This window comes from Macrotis lagotis, chromosome 7 (assembly GCF_037893015.1).
Source record: "Macrotis lagotis isolate mMagLag1 chromosome 7, bilby.v1.9.chrom.fasta, whole genome shotgun sequence".
NCBI lineage: Eukaryota > Metazoa > Chordata > Mammalia > Peramelemorphia > Peramelidae > Macrotis > Macrotis lagotis.
In genome coordinates, this window is record NC_133664.1 from 216004031 (window position 1) to 216012160 (window position 8130).

The window sequence follows — 8130 nt, forward strand, 5'->3', positions numbered from 1 at the left end:
GACTTTTATTGTTCCATTGTTAAATGTTAAATTTGTACCCTGTCTCCTCATTCCCAAAATGTCATCCATGAGATTTAGGATGGAAGATTGAGAGTTTCTTTGAATAGTAAATGAATTCATGTGCCCCTGGGATTTTAAAAACTGCTCAGTATTTATTATAAAATATTACAAAATATACAGGCTAAAACTTTTTTCCTCCTGGAGAAGGGACATCTTGAGAACAGACTGAATAGCAAAAGGATAGGCAAGGTTGCTTGGGAGACAGAGGGGAGAGAGAGAGAGACAGAGAGAGACAGACAGACAGACAGACAGAGGGGACCAGGCCCAAGCAAGCGTCCAGCTCAAGTTTTTATAGCCATGGTCATTATCTGGGCACTGAGGGCAAAGGGGAAATCCCTCCCCCTTACATGATTGAAACCAAGTAGAAGGTTGGAAGCTAGGGGTAGGGAATGAGGAGAAGGTACAAATTTTACATTTTACAATGGAACAATAGGAGTCGATTTACATCTCAGGAGCAGACGGCATTCTAACCCTTAACAAACTTTAACGGCATAAAAGATTACAAAATTTGTTTCTAATTAAAAATTTCCTACATTCATTATTCTCAGCATCAATTTCAGGGGTTGCCAACGTTTTACGACCCCATTTGGGGTTTTCTTGGAAAAGATACTGGATTGGCATGCCATTTCCTTCTTTACTTAATTAATCAAGCCCCGGTAATAATAACCAAGTACATAAGGGCGCAGCATAGCACAAAGTAATGAACTGGCCTTAAAGCCAGGAACAGATATCTTTGTTCAAATCCCATATTGACTGTGTGGACCTATCAAAATCCTACTTAGAAATCTCAACTTCATAAATTTTATGTTCTGATGGATTCACCAGAATGTGATCTCTTCCTTTACTAGTTATTAATATTATTAATTTTGCCACATTTCCCTTATTTTATAAATAGTCACATACCTTTTCTTCTTCACTAAACTACAGTTTGAGGAATTGTTCCTTTTTGTAACCCCTCCACTACCTCTATATAGTACAGAAAAGAGAGAAAATAAATGAAAGAATGTATAATAAACAATGCAAAATGCAGAAGCTTTCCCATTGAGAGCAAGGTGATTCAGTTCAACCAAGAGACAGAGTCCCAGATTTTACACAAAGAGAAGCTACCCAAAACCTCTACTGCAGCAAACTGAGGTTAGGGACATGACCACCAGTTCTTCTACTGTCAGTTTTTTCCCATTCTTTTCCTTTAGCAGTTGGGGTTGAATGGGGTAGACATTTTCTTCCTTCTTTCTTAAAGCTGGAAGCCAGAAAACATCCAAGCCAACTGCAGTGTCTGAAGAGACTTGAAAAGACTCTTAAGCTCAAGACTCTTAAAGAAGGTCTGAAGTGACTGGTCCTCTCCTTTCTCACTCTCATCAACTTTTCCCCCACGACTCACACAGTCAGAGGACATAAATCTTCACAAAATAGGAAAGAGTCCCAGACAATGAATGGGTTTTGGGAATAGGGTACATAATAATTATACCCAAATTATATATTCACATTTAAATACAGAAACTCTTTCCAGAAATCCTTAGCAAATTTATAGAAATTTGTAGAAAGTAAACATACTACTTGAAGGAAATAGAGAATTATTAAAATTTTAGGAAAACTTACAAACTAAGGATCCTACAGTTTCCATTCATCTTGGAATCTTGTTCCATGGAAATGAATTAGATCATATCTCATGTTTCTTTAACCTCAATTATACAATTCTTTAACTTAAAATTTATCTCACAGTTTAGGATAAACATGTAAATGTCCTATAGCTTAGGATTTGGGGATATGTTAAATTATATAAGAAATCTGCCAAAAAGCAAATCTCAAAAGAAAAAACTTTAGGGGGCAAAGCCAAGGTGACAAAGAAAGGACTTTTTCCTGAGAAAGACACTGAACTGAGTTCTTCCATAAACCTCTCCAAATAACTTTAAATATTGCCTAAAATAGAATTGTCTAAAATAGCTGCTTTAACTGATCACAGTCCTGGGTCTCAGTCCCAGGGCAAGGAGGAGCACAGGGATTCTGGTTACAGTTCCAGGAGAGAAAAGAGTTCTTGTGGTTACTCACAGACCAGAGTTGAGGCCCAGAGAGTAATAAACACTGCTTTTTAGACCATACTTAGACCATCTCTGAAAATAGCTAAACAAAATCCCAAATGTTTGAGAGAGTATATAATATATAAATAATATGTATTAAATTAACTCTGCACTCTCAATAGCAAAGCCCCTTTTAGCAGAGTTCAAAAATCAAGAAACAAGTTGAAAAAATGAGCAAGCAAGAAAAAATATTCTATGGACAGTTACTATGGTGACAAGGAAGATCAAAACATCAACTCAGAAGAAGATACCAGTGACAACCAACATCTCCAAGAAAAATATGATTTGGTCTCAGGCCATGGAAGAGCTCAAAAAGGATTTTGAAAATCAAATAAGAGGGGCGGCTAGGTGGAGCAGTGGATAAGAGCACTGACCTTGGAGTCAGGAGTACCTGAGTTCAACTGCGGCCTCAGACACTTAATAATTACCTAGCCATGTGGCCTTGGACAAGCCACTTAATCCCATTGCCTTGAAAAATCTAAAAAAAAAAAAAATCAAATAAGAGACTTAGAGGGAAAATTGGGAAAATAAATGACAGTGATGCAAGGGAATCATGGGGAAAAAATCAATGGCTTGGTAAAGGAGACACAAAAAATGTTAAAGAAAATAATACCTTAAAAAACAAAATAGGTCAAAGGGTAAAAGAGGTGCAAAAATCTACTGAGGAGAAATTCCTTAAAAAGAAGAATTAGTCAAATAGAACAAAAGGTACAAAAGTCCACTGAAGAAAAGCAGAAAAGACCGATTGGGGGCACCTAGGTGGTATAGTGAATAGAGCACCAGCTCTGGAGCCAGGAGAACCTGAATTCAAAGCCTCAGATACTTAATAATTACCTTGTGAGACCTTGGGCAAGTCTCTTAATGCCATTGCCTTAAATGAAAAAAAAATTGACCAATTGGAAAAGAAGATACAAAAGTTCACTGAAGAAAATAAATTTTTAAAAATTCAAATTGAGCAAATGGAAATTAATGATTCTGTGAGACATCAAAAAAACCAATAAAAGAAAAATCAAAAGAAAAATATAGAAGAAAATGTGAAATATCTCATTGAAAAAACAATGTAAACTAGCTTCAGGAAAGATAATTTAAAAATTATTGGATTGGGGGCAGGTAGGTGGCACAATGGATAGAACACTAGTCCTGGAGTCAAGAGCACCTGACTACAAATCTGGCCTACTAACAGGAATATTATTGCCTAATTTCCAGAACTCCCAATTCAAGGAGTAAAAAATATGCTTTATGCAGTTAAAAAGAAACAATTCAAATATCATGAAATCACAAACAGGATAATGCAAGATCTATAAGTTAAGGATCAGAGGGTTTGAAATATGATATTCTGAAGGACAAAGGCAAAAATTACAACCAACAATTGCCTACCCAATAAAATAATGTAATCCCTAAAGGGAAAAAATAGTAAAATAAAGGACATTTTAGCATTTCTAATACAAAGATTTGAGCTGAATAGAAAATTTGACTTTCAAATATAAGACTCAAGAGAAGGAAAAAAGGTAAATAAAAGACATATAAAGGATTCAAAAAGGTTAAACTGTTTACATTCCTATGTGAAAAAAATGATACTTGTAACTCTGAAAATCTTTCTCAGTATAAGAGCAGCTAGAAGAAGTCTATACAGACAGCGACCATGGGTGTGAGACAAATATGATGGGATAAGTTATCTAGAAAAAAATAAAACTAAAAGATGATAAAAAGGAATGCACTGGGAGCAAGGAAAAGGGAAAGATAGAATGGGACAACTTATCTCAAGTAAAAGTGGGATGAAGGAGCTTCTACAGTGGATGGGGAAATAGTTGGAGAAAACACATGAACCTTACTCTCATCAGAATAGATTCAAAAAGAGAATGGTATATACACTGTAATCTATGTTATTACACAGGAAAGTAAGAAAGTAAGGGGATAAGAGAAGGGGTGAGGAGAAGATAAAAAGGAAGGCATATTAGTAGAGATAAAAGTCAGAAACAAAGCATTTTGAGAGTGAACAAGGTGAAAAGAGAGATATAATAGGATAAACAGAGGGAAAACAGGATGGAGGGAAATACAAAGTTTGTAATCATTACTATGAAAAATTTTTACAGTAAATTTCCCTGGTACAGATCTCATTCCTTAAATTTATAGAAAACTGAGTGAAATTTTAAAAAAAGTCATTCCTCAATTGATAAATGGTCAAAGAATATAAGTAGGCAATGTTTAATTGAAGTATACAAAACTATCTGTAGTTATATGAAAAAAGTATTTTGCATCACTATTGACTAGAGTAATGCAAATTAAAACAAATCTGAGCTACCACCTCATACCTAATAGTTGGGATAATAAGTCATAAAAGGAAAATGACAAATGTTTTAGTGAATGTGGTAAAACTGAGACATTAATGTTACTGAGTGGTCAATTTGTTGGTAAAATGTAATACTGATTCAACAATTTTATAGAACAATTTGGAACTATGTCCAAAGTACTATAAAATCATACATACCTTTTGACCAAGCAATATCACTGCTAGGTCTATATCTCAAAGATACAAAAAAAGCAAAAAGGAAAAGGACTATATTACAAAAATATTTATAAAAAACTTTAGTGGTAGTAAATAAATAGAAAAATTAATTGGAAATATGGAAGAGCTCAAAAAAAGATTTTGAAAATCAAGTGGGAGAGGTAGAGGAAAAATTGGGGAGAGAAATGAGAGTGATGTGGAAGAATCATGAAAACAAAGTCAGCAGCTTGGTGATACTAAAAAATCCTGAAGAAAACAACATCTTGGGGCGACTAGGTGGCATAATGGATAAAGCACTGGCCTTGGAGTTAGGAGTACCTGGGCTCAAATCCAGTCTCAGACACTTAATAATTACCTAGCTGTGTGGCCTTAGGCAAGCCACTTAACCCCATTTGCCTTGCAAAAAACTAAAGAAAAAATCTTAAGAACCAGTTTAGGTCCAATGGAAAAAGCAGTCCAAAGGCCAATGAGGAGAAGAATGCCTTAAAAAGCAGAACTGGTCAGATGAAAAAGGAGATACAAAAGCTCTCAGAAGAAAATAATTCCTTAAAATGTAGATTAGAGCTAAGGTTAGCTGATGACTGTGGGAAATCAAGGAACAATAATTTTAAAAAGTCTGAAAAACTAGAAGAAAATATGAAATATTTCATTGGAAAAATAACTGACTAGGAAAACAGATCCAGGAGAGATAATTTAAAAATTATTGAACTTTCTGAAAGTCATGACCAAAAAAAAAATTCCTAGATTTATTTTTCAAGTAATAATCTAGGAAAATATCCCTGATATCCTAGAAGCAGAAGGCAAAATAGAAATTGAGAGAATCTACCACTGATCACCTACTGAAAGAGATCCCAAAATGAAAACTGCCAAGAATATTATAGCGAAATTCCAGACTCCAAAGTCAAGAAGAAAATATTACAAGCAGTCAGAAAGAAACAATTCAAATATCATGGAAATACAGTCTGGATAACACAAGATTTAGCAGCTTCTACATTAAGGCTTCATAGGTCTTGGAATATGATATTCCAGAAGGCAAAAGAGCTTAGATTACAACTGAGGATCAAATACCCAGCAAAACTGAATATCCTCTTTCAGAAAAAAAAGATGGGAGAAAGGGGAGGTAAGAAGGAAGATTGTGAGAGAAGGTAGTTAGATACAATATACTTATAATGAGGGACAGGGTAAAAGGAGAGAGAATAAAATAAATGGGAATGGGGGAATAGGATGGAGGGAAATACAGCTAGCAATAGCAACTGTGGGAAAAAATATTGAAGCAATTTTTCTGATGAATTTATGATAAAGAATGCTATCCACCCCCCAAAAAAAGAGTTGATAGTGTCTGAATACAGATTGAAGGACACTTTATTTTTCTTAACATTTCTCTCTTTTTTTGGTTGGGGGGAAGGGGAATTATGTTTACTTTTATAACATGACTATTGTAGTAAAAAATGTAACTGGGAAATATTTAACAAAATTAATAAAAATATATTACAAAAACTAGAATTGTATTATTAATTCTTATTCAAGAGAAATAAATAGCAAAATTAAAATCAAATTTTAATGACTGCATTGACCTGAATCAGAACTTAGAATCTTAAAAATATACTGAATATCTTGTCTCTGAGTTCTAGAGCAAGAAGAATGTCAAAAGACAAAATATTTTTTTCTTGGCATATGAAGTTTGAGAGATTTTAGGTTATAGTTGATACATTTGATCTATAGAATTTAATGTTCCCAATAACCCAGTCTACTCCCCTAAGACCTAGACTATTTGATTATTCAAATATAAATTATTCTTAATAAATAATTTTAGTAACTTGAGTCAAGTTAATAATAGGAATGCTTTTTTCTAACTATACAATACTGAAGTTGATAGTTCTGGGGATAGAAGCTAGAAGTCAATCATTAGAACTTCATTTTAATTGTATTCTTATATTTAAATATTATAGGAGCAGCTAGGTGGCATAGTGGATAGAGCACTGGCCCTGGAGTCAGGAGTCCCTGAGTTCAAATCCAGGCTCAGACACTTAATAATTACCTAGCTGTGTGGCCTTGGGCAAGCCACTTAACCCCATTGCCTTGCAAAAAAATAAAATAAACCTAAATATTATAGAATGTTAATTAGCATTCATTCTGAATAGACTTTTCATTCTCTTATTCCTATCTTAGTTTCCTTATTTGTACTGTGAAAAAGCTGGACTAGTTTTCCTCCTGACTCCAGGGCCAGTGCTCTATCCCCTGTGCTACCTAGTTGCCCCTAGACTAGATTTCCAAGTTCCCTTTCTGCTACATAATTTTATAATAACTAAACCTTCCCTTTCTATTTCTACTTTACCTTTTTCCTTACTTTATTCCTCATCTATTGTGTTAAAATCCCTGATCTTTACTCTTGATTCTCATGTAAAGAAGGCATAAGGAAGTGTAAAGAAATTTTTAGTTATTTCTTTAGGAAGTATAAAGAAAATCTTCAATCAGACTTGATAGAATTATAGAGTAGTAATCCATTGTCTATTCATGTTTCTGGTGGCATTTAAAAAGTTAACTTGTAGACTCATGGGTCTTGTAAGCAATACAAAGGGATGACTAGACATTTTCTATGATCCTCAATAATTTCTCAGGCCTTTCCAAAAATAGATATTATGCACCAAAAATAAAGCAACTTCACCTGTCGATGTGGTTTGGATCACCTGAAATACAAATGAAGCTAATTAGAACAAAAAAAAACCTATGGACTCACTGACCCTGAACTCAATACCTGCCAGTCTTCCCTCTCCACAGCAATGAGACTGAATCAGCAAAGATTGACACAGACTTACAAGAAATCCCTGAATCTCCCTCTCTCTAACTATTACAGTGAAGACCCAGCTTCAGGTTACCAGCACAGCATATCAAGGGGGGTTCATTCCATCAAGCCTGAAGAAAAAAGCACAGCAACCAATTGAGGTCAGTTCTGAACACTTAAAAGTCACTTGGGAAAGATGAGATTTAAGCTGGTGAACAGTGAATTGTCCAGTCTTAAAGGAGTCTGACACACTTTTAAGATGCAACACCTAGGAAAATCATACTCAGAAGAGAGGGAGTTAAAAGGAGAGTAATAGAGGAAAATGGGGGGTGGGAGGTTGAAATTAGCAAAAATATCAGGAAGAAGAAAACTCAAAGACCCTATAAGTTGTCAACAGAAAAAGACAGTCTTATAGCAGATGGAAATATGATCTCCCAGATCTAGTCCACAGGCATCTATAAATAAAAACTTCAAAGCAGATGAAAATCATCCAACACTTGAGGCAGAGAATCCTGTAGAATTTGAAAGAGTAGAATCACAAATCTGATTGTTTTAAAAGAAAAATGAGGGGGTAGCTAGGTGGTGCAGTGGATAGAGAACTGGCCCTGGAGTCAGGAGTACCTGAGTTCAAATCCAGTCTCAGACATTTAATAATTACTTAGCTGTGTGGCCTTGGGCAAGCCACTTAACCCCATTGCCTAGCA